The 22,398-nt window shown below is 41.3% G+C and overlaps 1 protein-coding gene and 1 long non-coding RNA gene across 2 annotated transcripts in view; both read right to left on the reverse strand.

Annotated features, from left to right (window-relative positions):
* LOC122564606 (collagen alpha-1(I) chain-like) overlaps window positions 1-22,398 on the reverse strand; it is a 378,414-nt gene that overhangs the window by 347,806 nt on the left and 8,210 nt on the right. The gene's annotated exons all lie outside the window — the stretch shown is intronic.
* On the reverse strand, window positions 566-19,034 carry LOC122564771. The gene is made up of 3 exons (XR_006315997.1): window positions 18,846-19,034; window positions 4,470-4,692; window positions 566-1,151 (listed from the first exon to the last, which is right to left on the reverse strand). It is a non-coding gene; the product is annotated as an uncharacterized LOC122564771 (long non-coding RNA).

Below are 22,398 nucleotides of genomic sequence, written 5' to 3' on the forward strand. Positions count from 1 at the left end.
GCTGATTACTGAGCTCAAACCTTAGACTATCAGTACTGGCATTAAAATATTGCCACAATACAGGTCAAAAGATTTCATTTCATTTTATGAAAATCTGTTTGCCTTAACATATGTGAACATTAGGAACAGGAAAAACACATTTATTCCTGTGAATCTATTCTACCGTTCTAATAGATCATGGTACATGACTTCCAAAACTGTGGGATATGACCCTCAGTGGGGTCATGAGTTATGATTTTGGGATGCTGTGGTGCTCTAACTGAGAAGGACCCTTTAAAACCTTGTGTTCTTTTAAAGTGTGCATACATCTTAACTGACCATTTTGTTTAAGGCCTGATTCCTGCTTCAAAAAAGGTTGGTGCAAAGGTAGAGCATTAGAAATTCCTGAACATTGCTCATTTTTCCACATTCCCAGATTCACAGCAATCCTTCCCAAATCCCACAGTTCTCACCATGAGGTCATGACAATTTTCAAGCTTTGAAATTCTGTCAAATTGGGATAAAAATTTAGAAGGCATTTTCACAGTTGATCTGTATTACTTGACTTTTCTTTCCCCCACATTGCTTCACACCCCTACCACAGGCTCAAAATTAGACTTTCTAAATTGATGCACAGCCAAAGAAATCCGGCCTGACAGAAAATTGACTGAATTAAATTAAACAGTGGCCTTCAGCTACAGAGAACAGTGGAAACCAAGGTCAAAGACGTCACAAAAATTCAGGGGAAACCAGTTACAACCAGCCTGAGGGTTATACATTGAAGTATCGCTCAGATTTTCTGCCACCTTCACTTCCAGCCAGTGCCCGAGGGCGTGCATTTCACACCTCCCCTGCACAGCAACAATTGAAGGGGGCTGGTCTGACCCCATTGGATACTTTGAATCCTGCTCATGACCCCATTAGTCAAAAGCTTCAGAACGTTCTGGAAGGTCTAGGGTGAGAGGGCATAAAAACATACATCTCGAAGCCACCTCCTCAGTGAAGACTTGCAGCAAGATTTGTGGCAGGAGACCATGTGACAAGTCGAAGAAGAGCCAGGAGAAGATCTGCCCTGGTCTGCAAGGCCAATCTTCATGGAATACAGCCAGCCCGACGTCAGGGAGGAAGCAGATTCCAACAGCCCAGCTCAAACATGGATTATTCCACGTTCTCTGACAGAGAGTAAATATTGTGAGAATTTGGGAAATGCTCACACAGAATTTTAAAATCAGAAATACCTTGTTCATAAAATTGACTTGAACTGCAAACCAAATTCTGGGTCCTTTGTCTGCCTCACCAACAAGAGCGTTTGGGTGAAGTGTTTTAATACATAAACAGGTCAAAGTGGCTAAAGCACGGACAACCTCTGAAAAGAAAATCATCAATCTTAGTTTTGGTCTCTCTATCTGAGGTAGGTTGTTCTGGCTATGGAGAGAATGCATCAAGGGTTTAGCGGACTGATTCCTGCGATAGCAGGACTAACAAAATGACGAGATTAGATCGATTCGGACTGTTTTCACTGGGGCTTAGGAGAATGAAACCTATAAAATTCTAACAGGACCGGACATGGTAAATACAAGATGTTCTGGATAACCGGGCAGATAGGCCATTTAGGACTGAGAACGAGGAGAAATTGCTTCATCCAGGCAATGGTGAGCCTGTGGAATTCTCTGCCACAGAAAAACATGGAGGCCAAGTTTTTGAAAGCTTTCAAGGAGTCAGATATAGTTATTACAGCTGGAGGAATCAACATGGATGGAGAGAAACCGGATACAGGATACTGAGTTTTGTTGATCAGCCATGATCATGTTGAATGCAGAGCAGGCTTGCAAGGTTTAATGGCCTACTTGTGTTCTTATTTTCTATGTTCTTATATTTCAATGGTTTCAAATTGATACAGAATCCACAACATTTTGAAAGAGAACATTTTAGGTTTCTACTTCTTTGATGAACTGCTTCCTGATCTCACTTCTGAATGACTTAGTTCTAATTTTTATGATTGTGGTCACTTGTTCCTAAAGCCTTAATCTTCACTTGTACACAAGAGAATCAATCTATCGTTTTAACAATGAGGAAAGGAAGCAGAATTACAGTTTTCCCTTCGAGTGGGATCAATGTACATATTGAGAAGGTTCCAGCCACTATGCAAATTATTGGCCTATTGTGGCGAAAGAAATATTGGCCCAGATTTTCGGAGGGTGAGACAATTGTTATTCCAACATAGATTGGATTGTGCAAGGGGACCCTGCGGAAGCTTTCTCCCAGCACATTCAGAAGAATTTTTCGAGGATGCTGAATCTTCTGCTGTTCAATTTCTCTACACCTGAAACCCTCTGAAAGTCTTCAATTCAATCCGAGATCTTGGAGGTTTCTCACAAAATTGAGTCAAATAGTTCCTCAGGAAAAGTTAGACTATTAAGTACACAGTCTAACTCCTGAATAACTATTCAACTGACTCCATACTTACCTTAGACACAACCAGCAACACTTTCCTTAGATCACTTACATATCCCAGACCCTGACCCACCCATCCCAAATGGCCTCCTACTTCAAGGACCGCAATTTCCCCTCCCACATGGTCAACAATGCCCTCCAGCACATCTCCTCCATTTCCTGCACCATTGCCCTTGAACCCCAACCTTCCCACCACAATAAGGACAGAATCCCCCAGTGCTCACCTTCCACCCCACCAATCTCCAGATGCAATGGATCATTCTTTGCCATTTCCTCCACCTACACTCAGAACCCACCACCAAAGATATATCTCCTTCCCTACCCCTTTCTGCGTTCCAAGAGACCATTCCCTCTGCGACTCCCTTGTTAGGTCCACACCCCTCCAGCAAACCGGTGTCCACTCCCAGCACCTTCCCTTGCCACCGCAAGAGGTGTAAAATCTGCGACCATACGTCCTCCCTCACCTGCAACCAAGGTCCCATAGGATTCTTCCATACCCGACAGAGGTTTTCCTGCACCTCTAAACATTTCATCTACTGTGACCATTGCTCTCGATGTGGTCTCCTCCTTTAACTTGCGAAATATTTCAGAGAACATCTCTGGGACACAAGCACTAAACAAATCCCAACACCCTGTGGTCGATCACTTCAACTCCCCCTCCTAGTCCGCCACGGACATGCAAGTCCTAGGCCTCCTCCTCCACCGCCAAATCCTAGCCACCCAACACATGGAGGAAGTATGCCTCATCTTTGGCCTTGGGACGCTCCAACCACACGGGATCAATGCTGATTTCATCAGCGTCCTCATCTCCCCTCCCCTACCTTATCCCTGATGCAACTTTCCAACTCAGCACCACCCTCTTGAACGGTCCTACCTGTCCATCTTCCTTCCCATAAATTCACTCCACCCTCCTCTCCAACCTATCACCTTCACCCCCACCTTCATTTACCTATTGCATTCCCAACTATCTTCCCCCAACCCCACCCCCTCTCATTTATCTCTCAGCCCCCTTTGCACCCACATCCCCCAACATTCCTGATAGCAGCTTATGTTTGAAACGTTGACTCTCTTGATCCTCGGATGCTACCTGACCAGCTGTGTTTTTCCAGCGCCACACCTTTTGACTCTGATCTCCGATATCTGCAGTCCTCACTTTCTCCCATCTCCATTCTTCTCCGACCAGAGTAAACCTGAACATCATCCGCACTGGATTACACCCAAAACCCTGCCACCAGACCGAATAAAACTTGCCTCCCAACAGACTGGAACCAACTCAACCCTCCCGTCACTGTATCCAACCCAAGCCAACCCCATCCCCTCCTGCTGCTGGACCCTACTCCCCCACTCCCTGTCAGACCCAATATCTCCCACCTACCCAACCTATCCTAAACAACGCATTGCTTATTTTGGCACTTACCACCCTATCTTCTTCTCACTTGATGTCCTATTGACTGACACCCTACCCAATATCCAGCTGGTGCCCTACTTACCTGGCACCCTTCCACCTACTCTCTGGCATCCCATACATGGCAGCCCATCCCTCCCTAGCTGTGTCTCTATGCAGTTGGTGCCCTACCCATCTGACACTTTGGCATCCTATACATCTAGACTTCTACTCTCCCAGCAGCCACCATCACACTTAACTTATCTACTCACAGTTTGACAGCAGCTGTCTATGTTGCTGGCAGGACCTTGATATTCCAGACAATGCTGGCTGACTGCTGTGAAAAGGGAGCATGGTTTGCCTTCCTTTGATATTTCTGTGCTTCAAAAGCATTTCAGAATGGAAGCATGGATCCACTTTTTTGAAGGAGTTCTGATTGGACCCTCCCATCGGAAACTCCCTTCGGAAATTTCATTCATAAGCCTCTGTATGAAATTGCTAATCTGTGGAAAATTAAGACCAATACTCCAGCAGAATAGCAAAATAGCATGTGGGATTCTGCAATGCACAAGTGTGGTGGATAAAAAGAATCACAGGGAAGCTGGAATTCAGTTATAAAACAGTTTAAATTTATAATGAAGCTTGCACTTACTATTAGGTTAATAGGATCAAATGGTTGAACTTTTGTATTTAAACATTTGGTTTCAAAGGGCTATCAAACTTCGAACTTTGCTCATGATAACATTTGAGGTCTTGAGAAGCAAATTGCTATGTGACTTATTTATTCATATCCAGTATTCTCTTGATCTGCGCCGTGTTACTTGAAGTCACATAAAACAGTGATGTCCCTCTGGTTCACTTCAGGAAGCTGAACCCTGAGTTAGGCAAGGAGGAAGAAAAAGCAAGTGAAATATTTTGTGGTTTTCAATACCAATAAACCATGAAGGATTTGATGCAATTGTCGAGTACAGTGACTGGCATGCTAACAGGGAGGTCAGCAGTTCAGATCCCAGCGAGCTGTAAATTAATAATGCTGCCAATTTGTGGGCTGGCACCTGATACAGGTCCCCAAGAGAATTATCAAAATCCTTCAGGATAGAATCCTTCTGCCCCCAATCAGTCAGTTGATTCTAATAAACAGGTCACGACAATTACAAAGGGTAAATAGTTCAGTTTTATCCATCTCGAAAGACCTTCATTTGAACAAAAATGTTATCCATTATTCCCAGAGGTAGAACACTTCAAAAAAGAGCCATTCATTTATTAAAATTTCACAGATTGAAAAATTGCTTTGTATAAATTCACCCAGTGTATAAAACAATCCAGTTGCTCCATGCCCAAATTTAATGTTTCTGCATATACTCGCCATATGATTTGATTCCCTTGTGCAGCCAGAATATGTATTAGTAGTTTGTATCAATTTTTACCTCCATTCACTTAACTGCACCTTATAAATGGGCACAAAAGATTAAGCAGGTGTTTATGCTGTAAAAATGCACAAGACTGTAAGACAGACCCACTCTTTGTGTCAGATGCTTATGACCATTTCAAAACGGTGACCACCCACGCCCATGACCAGCAATTCAATTTTATACTTGGTGTATGTTTCAAGTGGTAATTTTTGAGGCAAAAATTAATTTATATGCTGGTATCTTCTTAGATTTTAATTCCCATCCAGACAATTGATGATCACCATCACATGACCTTTCAAAAATCTTCCAGTTTTACAAGACATAAATTGGTTCCCATTGTTCTAACTTGCAAAGAAAATATGACTCAAATTTCATTCAAGTAGTTTGAACTGATCAAAGATCTTTAATTCGTTTTTTTTTAAACAGAAAGCATTCTTTAGAAAATGGCATGAATGTTGCCAGATTAAGTTGTTGAAGTTCACAGTTGCCCATCTACCACAGATGTCATGGTAACACAAGTTCAATAAAACTTGCATCGTTTCTGCATCATTTCAAAACAGCCTCTTATTTAGAGTCCAGTCGATTACAAAAATAGATAAAGAAAGCTACTATTTGGAGATTTTGCGCTGAAATAGTTGGAATTGTGGAAGATGGTAAACAGGGACTTTTCCCTGGGGTGGGGCTGTCAAAACTAGATGGCATAGGTTTAGCGTGAGAGGGGAAAGATTGAAAATGGACCTAAGGGACAACGTTTTTGTGCAAAGGGTGGTGTGTATATGGAATGAGCTGCCAAAGGAAGTGGTGGAGGTTGGTACAATTACAACTTTTAAAAGACATCTGGATGGATATATGAATAGAAAGGGTTCACAGGGATGTGGACCAAGTGCTGGCAAATAGGACTAGATTAATTTAGGATATCTGGTCAGCATGGACGAGTAGGACCGAAGGGTCTGTTTCTGTGCTGTACGTCTCTATGACTCAATGACTCTTTGATCTGAATCATGAGAACTCCAGACACCAAAAGGCAGTGCTTTTGAAAGTTGCCACAACCTAGAGGCAAAACTAGAAAAATAACCGCATACATTGATTTTTAAATTTGGCATTTTTCTTTGAAACACCAATAATGTGATTTTCTATCCCAATCTGTTTGTTTGCATGGGATCAGTAGTTGTGTCTGCAGTACAGTAAGGCATCCAAGATGAAGAGGAGAAATATTTGAACTTAACCTCAAATGGGCGTATACTGAGAAACATTGACATTGTTGAACTAAGACCTAAAACAAAATAAATCCATGAAAAAATAAATAAGCAAAAATGAAATGCCCAGATCTTTGGAGGTATCAATATATTATAAAATTAATCAGGTCAAAAACTAGATGGCATAGGTTTAACGTGAGAGGGGAAAGATTGAAAATGGACCTAAGGGACGACGTTTTCATGCAAAGGGTGGTGTGTATATGGAATGAGCTGCCAGAGGAAGTGGTGGAGGTTGGTACAATTACAACATTTAAAAGACATCTCGATGGATATATGAATAGAAAGGGTTTACAGGGATGTGGACCAAGTGCTGTGTTACTGGACTTCTAATCCAGAGATCATAAATTCAAATCCCATAATAGTTTGAGAATTGGAACTCAGTTCAACAAACCTGTATCAGTAAAATGGTGGCCACGAATCTGCTAGACTGTTGTAATTCCTTTCAGGAAGAAAATCAACCACCTTCCCCTGTCCACCTATGCCAAGCAAGTCTCCAAACAATGTGGTTGTCAATTAACAAACAAGTCAAACAGGCTACCCAAATGTAGAAGCTGATGGCTTAAGGATGAACGACAAAAGGAAGCCTTTACTTTTCATAGTCACTGGGTGAAAATCTTGAAACCCCTTCAAAAACAGCACTATGTTTCTGTACCCCCAGGATTACAGTGGTCTAGAAGGTTGCTCATCACCACTTCCTCCAGGGCAATCCTGGCGTAGCCAGTGGAGTCCATATCCAACAAAATCAATACAGGTCTTGCCAGAAGCATCAAGATCCAAAGCGTGAACTAAGAGCATGCTTAATGCTGATGAACAAAGCTTTGACTCCTGAACAGCAAATCACAAAAAATTTGGGTCATACAGAATTTTGGAAATCCAAAGGTTAGCAGTAGACCAGATGTGAAGACATTGGTAAACTGGTGAAATGGACAGACGATGGCAGAAGCAATTTAGTTTTATAAAGTTTGAGTGTGAAGTATTGCACTTTGACAGAAATAAACTTGGAGAAACTGAATAACTTAATTAATGCTATATTAAGTGGTGGTGGTGGTGGCGGGAGTGGGGGGGGAGTGAGGTTGCGGGGAGCTGTGTGCTGCTTCAGCAGAAGAATCAGAGGAGGTATGTATAAAAATTTCAAAGGAGCAGAGTTATGGCTTTCTAAACAGGATGCTGAGTATAAAAACATAAGGAAATTTCGCTAAGCTTTCATAAACTGACCACTTAGACAGCACCTTCCAAACCTATGACCACTTCCATCTCGAAGGACAAGGGCAACAGAGACATGGGAACACCATCACTTACAAATTCCCCTCCAAGGCACTCACAATTCTGACTTGGAAATTTACCGCCTTTCCTTCACTGTTTGTGCATCAAAATCCTGGAATTCCCTCTCTAAGGGTATTGTGGGTCAACGCACAGCAGGTGGACTGCAGTGATTCAAGATGACAGCTTCTCCGGGGTAACTCAGGATGGGTAATAAATGCTGAAAATGTGTTGCTGGAAAAGCGCAGCAGGTCAGGCAGCATCGGGCATAAGCCCTGAAGAAGGGCTTATGCCCGAAACGTCGATTCTCCTGTTCCCTGGATGCTGCCTGACCTGCTGCGCTTTTCCAGCAACACATTTTCAGCTCTGATCTCCAGCATCTGCAGACCTCACTTTCTCCTGGGTAATAAATGCTGGCAAGCCAGCATTATATGAGTGAATAAACAAAAAAAGACTTCGGCCTTGGCTCGTCCTGTGTAATTCTGGGCACCACACTTAGGAAGGACATCAAGGTCCTTGACAGACTAAATGGTCATCTTTTGGGACATAAAACCAACATGGAGTAGAGTAGAAAAAACATCAAAAAATGGAGAGCATAGCTGAACAGCATGGCTAATAATACTGCTTGCAGCAGATCTACCAGCATAATTAAAGTTTTCTGGTAGCTCGCATTTTCTCCCATGCCATTAATTTGTCTGTGATGATGGGAAAAAAATAACTTTGAACATTGATGTAGACTGATTTTAGAGAAATGAATAAAAATGGTGTCAATTGCTACCACATGCTACCACATGCTTGCAATCAGTTGTGCTCAATGTGATAAATAGCCAAGTCCTGAATTTCATGGTATGTTTATGAAGAGTGAACATCACTTTGTTCACCCAACATATTGTAAAAACTGGAAAATTCATTCACAGAGAAGAATGCTAATTATGCAGAGAGTAAACAAGCATTTGAGATACACAAGGATCATACATCATTTTTAATCCATGCTCTATAGTTCAGTTAATTTGACCGCTGACCCATGGCTCCTGTGGTATTCCAGCTTCCCTATGAACGTCTACCTTTTGAAGCTATTTAAGAGCTGCAGTTGTATTTTATAGTCACAAGAAAACTTTGGATGCATGTTTGCTTGCTGAGCTGGAAGGTTCATTTTCAGACATTTCATCACCATGCTAGGTAACATCATCAGTGAACCTCTGGTGAAGCACTGGTGTTAGTGACCTGCTTTCTATTTATGTGATAAATAGAAAGTGGGTCACTAACACCAGTACTCCACTGAAGGTTCATTGTTGATGTTACCTAGTACGGTGACAAAACATCTGAAAATGAACCTCTTAGCTCAGCAAGCAAATTTACATCCAGAAGCTTAACCTGAGCTACAAATCTTCTCAAAACTTGCTAACAAGAAAATTTTAAACCGTTTACAACCTGCAAGAATGGACTTGATAATATGCATCAGGTGCAAGAAGTTAGTATCAGAAATCCCAGTAGGTAAGAAGCTCAGCCATTTTGTCACTAAGCCACACAGACCGTGAATGTGCGAAGTTTGTATCCTAGTCTGCGCAAAGTCATTGGGGATCATTCAGAAGAGTGGTGGGGCACTGCATTAGACCTTAACATCTCCAGCCTCAGAACTGGGAAAGGAACAAGGTCAGTCAGGTCCTGCACTTGCGTTGAAAGGAAATGAGAATTGGTTTTACATTTGAGTGTGATGACATTCCGGATCTGACCAAGCCAGAATTGCCATTGTCAAAGGCCTAAATGATAACTGGTCACTTGAGAAGGAACCTGGAGGGTTTCTTCTATCAGACTGACACAAGTCACTACCTTCAGGGTTAAAGTAAAATAATGTTATTAAGGTATCATCACCGTATAGGTGTAATTGAGAAAACAAGTAGTGGCTAATACCATCTTATTATGGTCATCAATATTTACCTATTAGCTTCAATCAGTTGACAGCAATCTTGCCTGTGCTATGAGTGCTGGTTTCAACCTGTCAACTGACTGACATAGCAATGACAAGCAGCACTGTTGGAGGTGCTAACCTGCTGAGGTGACCTTAAAATATTCTGAGGTCTTGGCTTGGAGTGACCTTTCCCATTGTGGTGACACTATAGTACTTGGCCATTATGGAACAGAGGAAAGCTTGTAAGCCATTTTGTGGACAGGAGCTGGAGAAATTTGTGAATTAGGTGGTGGAAAAAGAAGGCAGTGCTTTTTCCAGGTGACCACCACAGGAGGCCACCCGATAAGACCAACCAAACTTGGGTCCAGAGAATAGCTCAGGTCAGTGCTGTGCCCTGAGTAAGGAGGAACAGGGCAGGAAAAAGATACATGATCCTCTTGTGCTCCACAGGGCCTCCATCATCTCTCTGCTATCTTACATTCAGGACCACCCCCTGCCATTTTTAGACAAACAATACCCTCTGTAATCCTAAGGAAGTGCTTGCAACACCCAGTGAATCTCTGGAACAGGTAGCAACTGACACCATCAGTTCCACTCCATCTCAGAGGAGGAAGTTACTGTATCTTTGGTGGATGCACTGGCAAGGCTTTCAGCAGCCTCAGGCACCAGCTTGGAGAGTTCCACCTCAGTGGGTTATATTTCCAGAACAGAGTGAAGCATGCACATTCTGGTGCATGCTTCACTGACATGTCTCTGCAGTCTCAGACTTGTGACAGGGGGAGGACTGCCAGAGACCACACACCAGCTCAGTCCCATGCATTTGATGATCCCGAGGTCTTGGTCTTTAATGACTTGACAGAATGCAAAGACAGGCACAGAAACAGCAAGTAGGTTTGTCCGAGGTGCAGGTAGATTAGATCGAGGAATGAAGGAATCCATTAATGTGATCAGTACCATGCTGACTCTGGCTTGTGTGTGCCTGGCTGTCTCCAAGTACAGGCCCAAAACACTCAGTGTCTGTCGCAGATGGGTGTGGGGCTGCACATCATCGCTCTAACCAAAGGAGCTCAACATCAATGGCAAAATGAAAAGGGGCTGGGAGACCTGCACCACCCTCCAGTACCCTGCTCTCACAGGGAAACACCCACAGAGAGGAAGAACCAGACACAAAACCCCAAAAGGCTCTTCTCAGGATACTGTAGAAGATCATCCAGCTCCCACTAACCGTGATCCCAAAGCCTGCAGAAATTCAAGCCAAGGAGTGTGGGCCTGCATCTGGGCTGTAGGCTCTCAACAGGCATGGACCCTCTAGATCCAAAGGCCTGAGGGGCTCTGAGCCAGAGTCAACTACAGAGTAGGCTCATATCACCTCAGCTGTGGAAGTTGGGACTGTTCTGAGATGTAATGGGAGGCAGAGGAAGGAGATAAATTATTGAGGGCACATAGCCATTATTGAAAATAACCTTTGTGAATATATGTTCTCTGGCGCTGTTAAACTCCTGTACTTTAATTTTCAGTGCCAGCGCCATGTGAGAAATGAGCAGCCTCTTTAGAAATTCCAGGAAACAAGCAGTTACAATCACCACGCATTGCGCATCTATCACAAACTATCGACTCCTTGACTATAGATAGCCTGGCAGCGATCCTTAAACCTCAGCACAGTGATCTCCATGTAAGATAATCTATGGAGACTGGGAAGAAAGGTAACACAAGTTTTTTTTGAAGGAACTCCCAAACCAGTACATTCATCACAGCAAAGCCTCAGTGTGACACTCAGGCTTCCTAATTGCATGAGGAACTCTGAAGTATCTAACATTAAACAATTGTGTATTGCACAACTAAAGTATTAGTGCTACATTAGAAATAGAATTATTCCAGTAAGCCACCAATGTGCCCCATCTGCCCCAAAGAAAATGATTCTTTTTCTAACACAACCATGTCCTTGCGTTCTTACATTTCAATATGAGAATCTGGCAGCTGTAAGCTTGTATCTTCCAGTGCTAGCTATGGAATGTGAAATTGAAAATTCAGGTTTTGCTTGTTCTCGTGACAGTTGCTTGACCGAACACATCACAGATGCAATTAGTATGCACAGTATGACACTGCTGATTCGTTGAAGCCAAACAGGCGACTGACTGTGTGGAGTTTGCACATTCTCCCCGTGTCTGCGTGGGTTTCCTCCAGGTGCTCCGGTTTCCTCCCACAGTCCAAAAATGTGCAGGTTAGGTGAATTGGCCATGCTAAATTTCCCGTTGTGTTAGGTGAAGGGGTAAATGTAGGGGAATGGGTCTGGGTGGGTTGCGCTTCGGCGGGTCGGTGTGGACTTGTTGGGCCGAAGGGCCTGTTTCCACACAATAAGTAATCTAATCTAAAAAAAAATTGGAATTCACATTCTTCGACAATCACCAGCATATCTTCGCTTGCTCAAACAAAATCCTGCCTTTGTAATACCAGGTGGGTTTTATCAGTATTGATTCACATCAATTCAAGTGTGACATGCCCCAATCACCTTTCATAGGCTGATGAACCAGACAGCATCAGATTTATATAATTGGGTTATGTATCTAACTGGCTTGCTTCTGTACAAAATTTAAGAAACACTTAAGTTTGGAACAACCGGATACACTCTACCACAAAATACAATCAGCTGGCCTAGTGGCCAATTGCATAAAAAATGAGTTTGCTAAGACTCAGTGACCTATGCAGGACACACAGTGGGTCAAGGACAAATACTGCCCAGGGTTGCAAAGGTACAGCCAGCAGCACAGTGCCTTATGCGCACAACAATACAGGAAATTATGAGGATATTGGGAACATGTAGGTTCTACTGAAAATCCATCCCAAACTTTAACACACTGACCACAATATTGACTGATTCTCTGCAGAAAAAGCAGAAGCAATAGGGACTGAGAAATGTCAGGCAGTTTTCAAAGTGTTAATGGCCATTTTAGTAAGTGACCCAGTGCTTGCAGCTCCAAACTTATACTAAGCATTTAAAGTGGACATCAAGGTGAGTGACATTAGGGCAAAGGCTGTCCTTCTTCAGGAAGCTGAATCTGGGATACAGAGATCAATCAGGCACTCCTTCAAACAATTAAACAAGCATTGGAGACAGTATGCCACAGTGAAGAAGGAAATGCTCAACTTATTACAGGCTCTCAAGTATTGTGAGATATATGGATTTAAAAAAAAACTAACCTTGTTGTTATCAACCATGTAAATAAAAGAGCAGAAGGAAGTGGAGCCAGTTCATCCCTCTGGATGCAGGAGTGTAACAATTTGGGGTATCCTGTCTGGCACTACTACAACCAGAGTCTGGTCATAACACCTGGTAAGAGCAGGTAGCAGCAGGAGAGGAGAATTAGTTACTCTGAAGCAGATACAGACTGCATTATGTGGCGGTAGTATTTTGGAGCAACTCCAAGTCAGAATACAGCCTGAGAGCAAACAGACTCCAGACATTCTGTCAGTAAAATGAAAATCCCTGATGGGCAATGGAAAACCTTCAAAAAAAAATTACAGGCTGAGAAAGTGAAAAGTGAGGAAACTGGTTACAGCTTAGATTGAGCATCACCGACCATCGTGAGAGAGCACCACAACTGCACTGTGGGAAATCAAGCGCCAAAAAATGAACTTAAATGGAGGATGCAATCCCTGGGACATGACAAGGACATAATTAAAGTGGCAGATCAAGTGCCTTGGTCTTACAGAAGAAGAAAATTAAAAGATTATATTGTGACTGCAGGAATCATCCAAAACAAAATCCAACATTAAAGGAGACATCTATCTCTTAAAGCTAGAAAACCATGATTAAAAGGGCATTATTTATTTGTGAGGATACTAGCTTTAAGAAGTGTATTTTGTGTGTGTATTTTTTATGAATAAAGATTGAAACAGAGTTGCAAAACAGTCTGTTCAAACCAAATAAACAGCTTGTGAGGTCTTGGGTATTTTCAGAAAATTGGGACAATGAAAGCAGCCTGAATAGTAAAAGTTTCTTTCAATACATAAGAAACAAACCACAGGCAAAAGTAGACATTGGGCCACTTCAAACTGGTGCTGGAAGGCTAGTGATGGGAGAAAAGGAAATAGCTGGAGAACTTAATAAGTACTTTGCATCAGTCTTCACAGTGGAAGACATGAGTAATATCCCAACAATTAAAGGGAGTCAGGGGGCTGAGTTGAGTATGGTTGCCATTACAAAAGAGATAATGCTAGAAAAGCTAAAAGGTCTTAAAATTGACAAATCTCCTTGCCCCGATGGGCTACATCCTAGAGTTCTGAGGGAGGTGGCTGAGGAAATAGTGGAGGCATTGGTTGAGATCTTTCAAAAGTCACTGGAGTCAGGGAAAGTCCCGGATGAGTGGAAGATCACTGTTGTAATCCCATTGTTCAAGAAAGGATCAAGACAAAAGATGGAAAATTATAGGCCAATTAGCCTAACCTCGGTTGTTGGTAAAATTCAAGAATCCATCGTTAAGGATGAGGTTTCTAAATTCTTGGAAGAGCAGGGTCGGATTAGAACAAGTCAGCATGGATTTAGTAGGGGGGGTTGTGCCTGACAAACCTGTTAGAATTCTTTGAAGAGGTGACAAGTAGGTTAGACCAGGGAAACCCAGTGGATGTGATCTAGCTAGACTTCCAAAAGGCCTTTGATAAGGTGCCACATGGGAGGCTGCTGAGTAAGGTGAGGGCCCATGGTATTCGAGGTGAGCTATTGGCATGGATTGAGGATTGGCTGTCTGACAGAAGGCAGAGAGTTGGGATAAGGGGTTCTTTTTTGGAATGGCAGCCGGTGACAAGTGGTGTCCCACAGGGTTCAGTGTTGGGACCGCAGCTGTTCACGTTATATGTTAATGATCTGGATGAAGGGACTGGGGGCATTCTAGCAAAGTTTGCCGATGATACGAAGTTAGGGGGACAGGCAGGTAGTACTGAGGAAGTGGGGAGGCTGCAGAAGGATCTAGATAGTTTGGGAGAGTGGTCCAGGAAATGGCTGATGAAGTTCAGCAAATGCGATGTCTTGCACTTTGGAAAAAAGAATACAAGCATGGACTACTTTCTAAATGGTGAGAAAATTCATAAAGCCAAAGTACAAAGGGATCTGGGAGTGCTAGTCGAGGATTCTCTAAAGGTAAACATGCAGGTTTAATGCATGATTAAGAAAGCGAATGCAATGTTGTCATTTATCTCAAGAGGGTTGGAATATAAAAGCAATAATGTGCTACTGAGACTTTATAAAGCTCTGGTTAGGCCCCATTTGGAGTATTGTGTCCAGATTTGGGCCCCACACCTAAGGAGGGACATACTGGCACTGGAGCGTGTCAAGCAGAGATTCACATGGATGATCCCTGGAATGGTAGGTCTAACATACGAGAAACGGCTGAGGATCCTGGGATTGTACTCATTGGAGTTTAGAAGGTTAAGGGGAGATCTAATAGAAACTTACAAGATAATACATGGCTTGGAAAAGGTGGAAGCTAAGAAATTGTTTCCGTTAGGCGAGGAGACTAGGACCCATGGGCACAGCCTTAAAATTAGAGGGGGTCAATTCAGAAGAGAAATGCGGAGACATTTCTTCAGCCAGAGAGTGGTGGGCCTGTGGAATTCATTGCCACGGAGTGCAGTGGAGGCCGGGATGCTAAATGTCTTCAAGGCAGAGATTGATAAATTCTTGATGTCACAAGGAATTAAGGGCTACGGGAAGAATGCGGGTAAGTGGAGTTGAAATGCCCATCAGCCATGATTAAATGGCAGAGTGGACTTGATGGGCCGAATAGCCTTACTTCCACTTCTATGTCTTATGGTCTTATTGTCTTATGAATGGATGGGTTCAAGCTCCTACAGAACCAGGATTTTCAGTTTCAGTTTTCAGCAATTGCTGGGGACTTGAAACTGGATATGGAAGCTCTTATTCCTGTCTCTGTTACAGCTGAAAGCTGGGGTTCCCTTCCTGCTACTGGAATTGCATGTGAGACAATCTGTTTTACTGAATTTGCTTTCGCAAAGGGTGTGTTTATGGCATGTTATTATAGTTGGACAGTTAATTAGTAGTAGTTAATACATCTATAATTTTGTTAAGCATTTCGATAGTTACAGTGAGTTGGTGAACTCACCAGAACGAAGGACCCGATACCCAACATGAGCAAAACCAATGTTGTGTACAAAATACCATGCAAGGACTGCACAAAACACTATATAGGACAAACAGGAAGACAGCTAACAATCCGCATACATGAACATCAACTAGCCACGAAACGACACAACCAGCTATCCTTAGTAGCCAACACCGGAGGAAACATCAAAGAAGCGCTTCGCAGGAGGCTCCCAAGCACTGATGATGTCGTCTTGCCAGGGGACGAAACGTTTGCAACAAAAACTTCCAGCTCGGCGAACAGAACCACAACAACGAGCACCCGAGCTACAAATCTTCGCACAAACTTTGAAAGTTGAGAATCTTCCTTTTTAGCTGCAAGGGGCAGGAAAGCCGTCCAGTATATCAACACTGGGCAACTGCACAACAATTACCACAGTGTAGAGCCTTTCAGGTAAGGATAATGTATAACCACATAGGAAGATGTGGCAGAAATAATCACAGGATCTCAGATTTGGTGTGAGGCAGGAGGATGATGCCCAGCCCAAACATGTTATTGCCAGGAAAGTTTAAATCTAGAGATTGACCAAACAGAATTTAGAACTGAACATCCTGAAAAAAATTGTTGTTAAATATAGATTTCAACTAGATAGTAAGTTAGAAGCTGAATAAGTAAATATATATTTGTATACAACTGGAAGTATAGCTGTGATGTTCAAACTCATCAAAGGGTTAAAGAAGCAAGAGATATTTTTGAAAATGTTCTGAAAACATTTAATTGAAGCTTTAATTGAAGAATTCAGCATCCAGGAGAATCCATAAATGATTTCATTAAAGATGTCTCTAGATTAGCAGAGAAATGCAACCATGATGATTTGAAGTAAGAATTTTTAAAGGATACAATTGTTGGTGAGTTTTGTCAAATTTATTGCAGTCAAAAGAAGATTTAACTATTGAGAAAACTATTCAGCTGATGAGTGAGACAGAGGCCTGGAAGCAATCTTAAGAGGAGAACCCAGGCAAAAGAGATCAGCAAATTCCATTGCAATTCGGAAGTTACAGAAGCACAAATGACGTACCTGAGAAACTAGCCCAGTGCATAGTCAGACACCAGATACAAAAAGACTTTGACAGCATTATGGAACAGAGAAGCCTTACAGGCACAAACAATCGTCAGCAAACCATAATCAATTCAACCAGATCCACAAGGGCAAATGAAAAACCAGGAATGTCTCACTATCTGTTAATATTGGGTCTGAACATTGACAAGACCAAAGGCCCAGCAAGATGGCTATGAAAACATAGTTTGAGCACCAAAGGCATTTTACAATCATGAAAAACTTCTTGGGGCATGACAAAAGACTGTCTGTCCTAGCTGCACTTCAGAAAGATGTCCCCAGGACACTACATCAGGAACATTTAGAGATCACTATGTACAGAGCCAGAGCCTTGATTAAGAATGTGGTGGCATGGGATCTCCAAAAAATCAACATTTGTGAAACCTCTGACTAAATTATCATGGAAGATATGTTTTTCAATGCTATCATCAATGAAGCAAGTTCTGATTGCAAAAATTAGAAAGTTTTGTGAGGAAATACAAACAATGAGATAGCCAATGAACAGTACACTTCACTAGAATGCATCAAATCTATAACTGAAGTAACTCAGAGTCCAACATAGCTTATTGGCCACAGAATCAAGTTCTACGTTAAACGTTGAGGTGACTCAGAAAAGTCAGGTCCAAGTAGTCTTTGGTCAATTTTTGATTCTGCTCGCAGGTTGATTTTTAAGTAAGTCAGAACACGATGAAAGACAAACAGCCATTCATAATTACAGGTAATTCTTCTATAACGCAATGGTTGCATTCTTGCGCAACCTTGCATTATAGAAAAGCCATGCTTTAGAAACAGCACTTAAAGCATTGACGATGTAATTGCACTGTAGCCAACACACATTTTAAAAGTTCGTGCTTTAGAAACAGTATCTCCAATTTGTCAATCACGTTATAGCGAGATCGCATTAACACAGCCAAAAGACCTGAACGTGAAATATTTGCATGTCGGATATTTAAAATCAAATCCCTGTATGGGATCATGTCCTTAAGTGTGAGGGCGCATAAGTCAGATGTTTGTAAATGGTGCCTCCCACTCCCCCCCCCGCCCCAACATATCCATTTCCTTATTTGGAGGGAAGATTCCTCAGTAACACTTACAGGGGTCATGCCAAACAAAAGCAATGCCTAAACCAATCACAAGTTGAAACACAGAGTCTGCACATTTCAGCTGAGATCCGCAGGCAGATTGAAACTAGACTGACAATGACTGAAGCTGTGGTACACACAACCCCACTGAGTAGGGCTAATCAATGTCTAATGAATTTGGATACTGCAAAGAATCAGTAGAGAAGTATTCTCCATGATGAAAATCTAACAGATTAAGTTCCTCCATTTTAGAGGGATCTCCAGACCTCAAAGTTTACATTAGGGTGACGGTAAATGTAATTATGTACCCAAATGTACAGTGTTAATAATGAGAAAATATATTATTTTGGGGGGAGATGTATATGAGTCTGAAAAGTTCTGTGAAAATTAATAGTGAGTGGTATAAGTACCATCCACTATGATGATATCAATTGGAGTTGGTGGAAGAATTGCTTAGGAGCTCAGAAAAGTGAGATCTCACATCCAAATCCCCCTCATGGCCTCTGTAACAACATCTGGAATGCTGTGATGACACAGGGATAGCAAGCCAAATGAAATCAGCCTCACTATCACTGGATTCACAACACTAAAACATTCAAGGACCCTCAAATTTGCTCAACCCTCTTGAACCAGTCTTTATGAAGAATGGATCTTGGACTCCAAGTTTGTAAATTAAACAAAAAACTTAACAATTTATTTTTAATGCAACTTTAATGGAAAATAGATAAACCAGGTAAACAACCAGGCAAACAAATTAATCTAATCTATGGTCTAAGCTCAATCTTCTTGATAATAAACCCCCAATTACAGAGTGACAGACAGAAACAGTTAATGAATAAATTACACAAGAAAATAATCATAATTTGTAACTTTGATAACTGCTTGAATGATACATACCAATGATGAAATCCTTGGACAATAAGATGTATTACAGACAATCAGACTTTATAGTTTGCTTGAATTCCAATGTCACCAATCAGTGCACACTGCCTCAACAGAATTTTTCATCCACTTCTTACAGACTGGGATTCTCAGAACATTCAACATATAGATAACTGGAATGAAATTGGAGGGAGAGCAGAGCAAAAGCAGCACCATCCAGAAAAATTCACAACATAAACCTACCTCTGCCTAAATACTAGTCAGAACCACTTAATTCTTTGTTTTCTCTTTTTTCTTCAATGTTCTCTGTCATTGGCTGGCCAGCACTGGTCCTCCCTTGATTGACCAATTCAACATCCAATCAGCTCCCACTCCCTGAGCATAGCAACAGCTCAGTACAGAGTCATCTACAGTAATTAACCTGCATTATCTTTCTAGGTTAGTGCCTTACAGTAAATATCTATCTTTATTCTCTACCATTTTTTAAAACACCCTGCTGTTTATGTTCAAAGTTCAATTCTCAACTTCAGCACAAAGTTCCAAACCAAAAATGAGAAAATTAAAAGAAAAGTTGTGGTGGTTTCATATGATTTACAACAAACTACATCTTGTCCAATTGATGGGTCTCTCCTAGGTAGGTCAGGACATCATCTTCTGCTACCACACCAGGCTACAAGCAAGCCCTAAAAATCCCTATAGTTAAAGATGATGGTAGTAGCAAAGCGACCCCATGATGTGATACATACTTAGTTTAGCTGCACATCCACCACTTGTCAACTCTATAGAGATACAGTACATTCTGTCCAAGTCCTTTCAACCTAGTGGTATAAAGGAGAGTTCACTGACCCTCTCAGGCTCCAAACTATAGACAGCGGCACAAGCTCATGGGAGTGTAATTGAAATTAAAATTTCATAACTCTATTAAGTATTTTGCAACATACTTTGGCTAATATTGAATTTAATTAAAAGAAATATAATATACCATTTACTGAACTTTAGTTCGTCTGTTTGCTCGAACACTTTGTAATTTTTCATAGAAATCCTTCCAGCTTACTATTTACTTCTAACTATATAAACAATAATCTGCCCCACAGCCCTAGTATTGAGGCATTGGTGATAGGACAAGTTTCTGGGGTCCAAAACTGAATCAAGCAGCATACACCATTATTTTATTATTTTATCTTACTACCATAGTTATAGAAATAGAATGTTTTGGCTTTACGTACAGTCAGACTTCCAGACATGTATGTATCTGGACTCTTATTTCACCTACAGTCGTTAGCTTCTTTGCACAGCATATAGGTAATACTTCTATAACACAACAGTTGTGTTCTTGTGCAACCCCATGTTATAGAAAAATCACACTTTAGAAGCAGCACTTAAAGTGTTGGCAATGTAATCACATTACAGCCAACACGTTTTAAAAGTTTGCGCTTTAGAATCAATGTCCCCAATTGTGTTATCACAAATTTGTGTTAACTGTTATAGCAGAATGACCTGTATACTGCTTCCAATATTTCTTGCTAAAATGCATTACCTTACACTCTACAGAACAAAGTTAAAAATCACAGAACACCAGGTTATAGTTTGACAGGCTTATTTGGAAGCACTAGCTTTCGGACAGCTGCTCCTTCATCAGGTGGTTGTGGAGTATAGGATTGTAAGACACAGATAATATAGCCTATAAACATCACAACCACCTGATGAAGCAGCAGTGCTCCGAAAGCTAGTGCTTCCAAATAAACCTGTTGGACTATAAGCTGGTGTTGTGTGATTTTTAACTTTGTACACTACAGTCCAACACTGGCATCTCCAAATCATGACTTTTTGATGTGAAATTAGTTATTCTTTAATTTACTTTAGTTCTCTGACAGTATTTTATAGCCTGGTTTCTAGTTTGCATAATACTCTGTTTCTGTGGTACCAGCCAACTTCAGTATCTTTCTCATTTAGGCAAAGCACAAAATCCAAAATATCTACAAACAACAAGAATCAAAAAGAGACCTTTTATTCACTATTCATGCATATTAATTTTAATGGATCATTCTACATTAATCCTATTGGTCGGTGCTGCAATCATTAACCTATTGCCACTCAATTCTACCCCATGTCATACAGAGTCATACAGCACAGAAACAGACCCTATGGTCCAACCAGTCCATGCCGAACCATAATCCCAAACTAAACTAGTCCCATCCCTGCCTGCTCCTGGCCCATATTACTCCAAATCTTTCCTATTCAAGCACTTATCTAATTGCCTTTTAAACATTGTAAATCTTCTTATATCATTCCTCAGAAACAAACTTTCTACAAAATATATTACCCATACAGCAGAATTTCAGTAACAAGCTTCATGTCGAAACATCTCATTTGAAATTTCCCATGCATCCACTGGATTTTTGTTTGATCTAGATGTTGCCTGTCTCTAATTGCCCTTCAATTGAGTAGCTTGCTAGGCCATTTCAGAAGGCAGCTAAGAATCAACAGCATTGCTGTAGGTAATACTTAGGCCAGACAGGGCAAGTATGGCAGGGTTCCTTTCCTAAAGGTAATTAGAGAACAAGATGGGCTTTTACAACAATTCATAATGGTTCTAATGGTCACCATCACAGTGATTCGCTTTATAGTTGAGATGTACTAATTGAATTTAAATTTAACCAGCTGCCTTGATAGAATACAGAAGTGTGTAAAAAGTTCTGGTAGGGGTCCTTGAGCTAATTAATCAAACCTCCCCATGCTCATGATGTCTATCATTGATTTGGAGATTTTATTGCCTTGCATTCCTTCCCATGTCATCAACTGTAGCTATGAATTCTCCTGGGTGAGGTAAAAACCAAAGTGAACATAAGTCTGGAAAATTCCTTCCCCACAAACTAGCACACCACCCAATCGAATGCCCTTGCAATCCAAGTCGACAGAAGAGGCTAAAACCATATTTATCAGCTCTTCCAAAAAATGCTGTAAGTTACTTCTAGCTCCCCAGGCTTAGCCTCACTTTATGGACAGCACCTAACTTCTCCCACGCATAAACATAATACTTCCGACAAAATCATGATGAGTTAGGAGCAGTTTGTCGGAATTTCCTTCCGATGGAGTTTATCACTTGCCTATGGCAAGTCCAGAATGGATGATGTTAATGATCCCAATTTACCTCTAATGATGAATTCATTTGATTAAGAATTGAAAGGCTTTCTCATAACCACAATGAGACTAATTAGACTGCAATTATGTTCTTCCCCTCTTGAATCTACAGCATATTTGTAATATTACTTTATTTATGAGTCCTGGTGTGTAGTCATATAGGTTTTCTTGTCGCTAATATTGATCAGATTTTAAATTTATACAGAAAAATCACATTAAGGCATTCACTGGTTCTAAAAGTATTCTTGGAGTTTAGCACCATCACTTATTGCAAATTACCCGACAATAATGAATATTCAAGAATTTTGTGACATTGAGTCATGCAGTTATTTACATTTAAAAATCAACTTGGTTTGTTGAGTGCAAATATTAGTTGTAAAATGTAATGGTGTGTATTGAATGGACATGGTTAGTTTAATTCTGGGAA

The sequence above is a fragment of the Chiloscyllium plagiosum genome, chromosome 30 (assembly GCF_004010195.1).
Source record: "Chiloscyllium plagiosum isolate BGI_BamShark_2017 chromosome 30, ASM401019v2, whole genome shotgun sequence".
NCBI lineage: Eukaryota > Metazoa > Chordata > Chondrichthyes > Orectolobiformes > Hemiscylliidae > Chiloscyllium > Chiloscyllium plagiosum.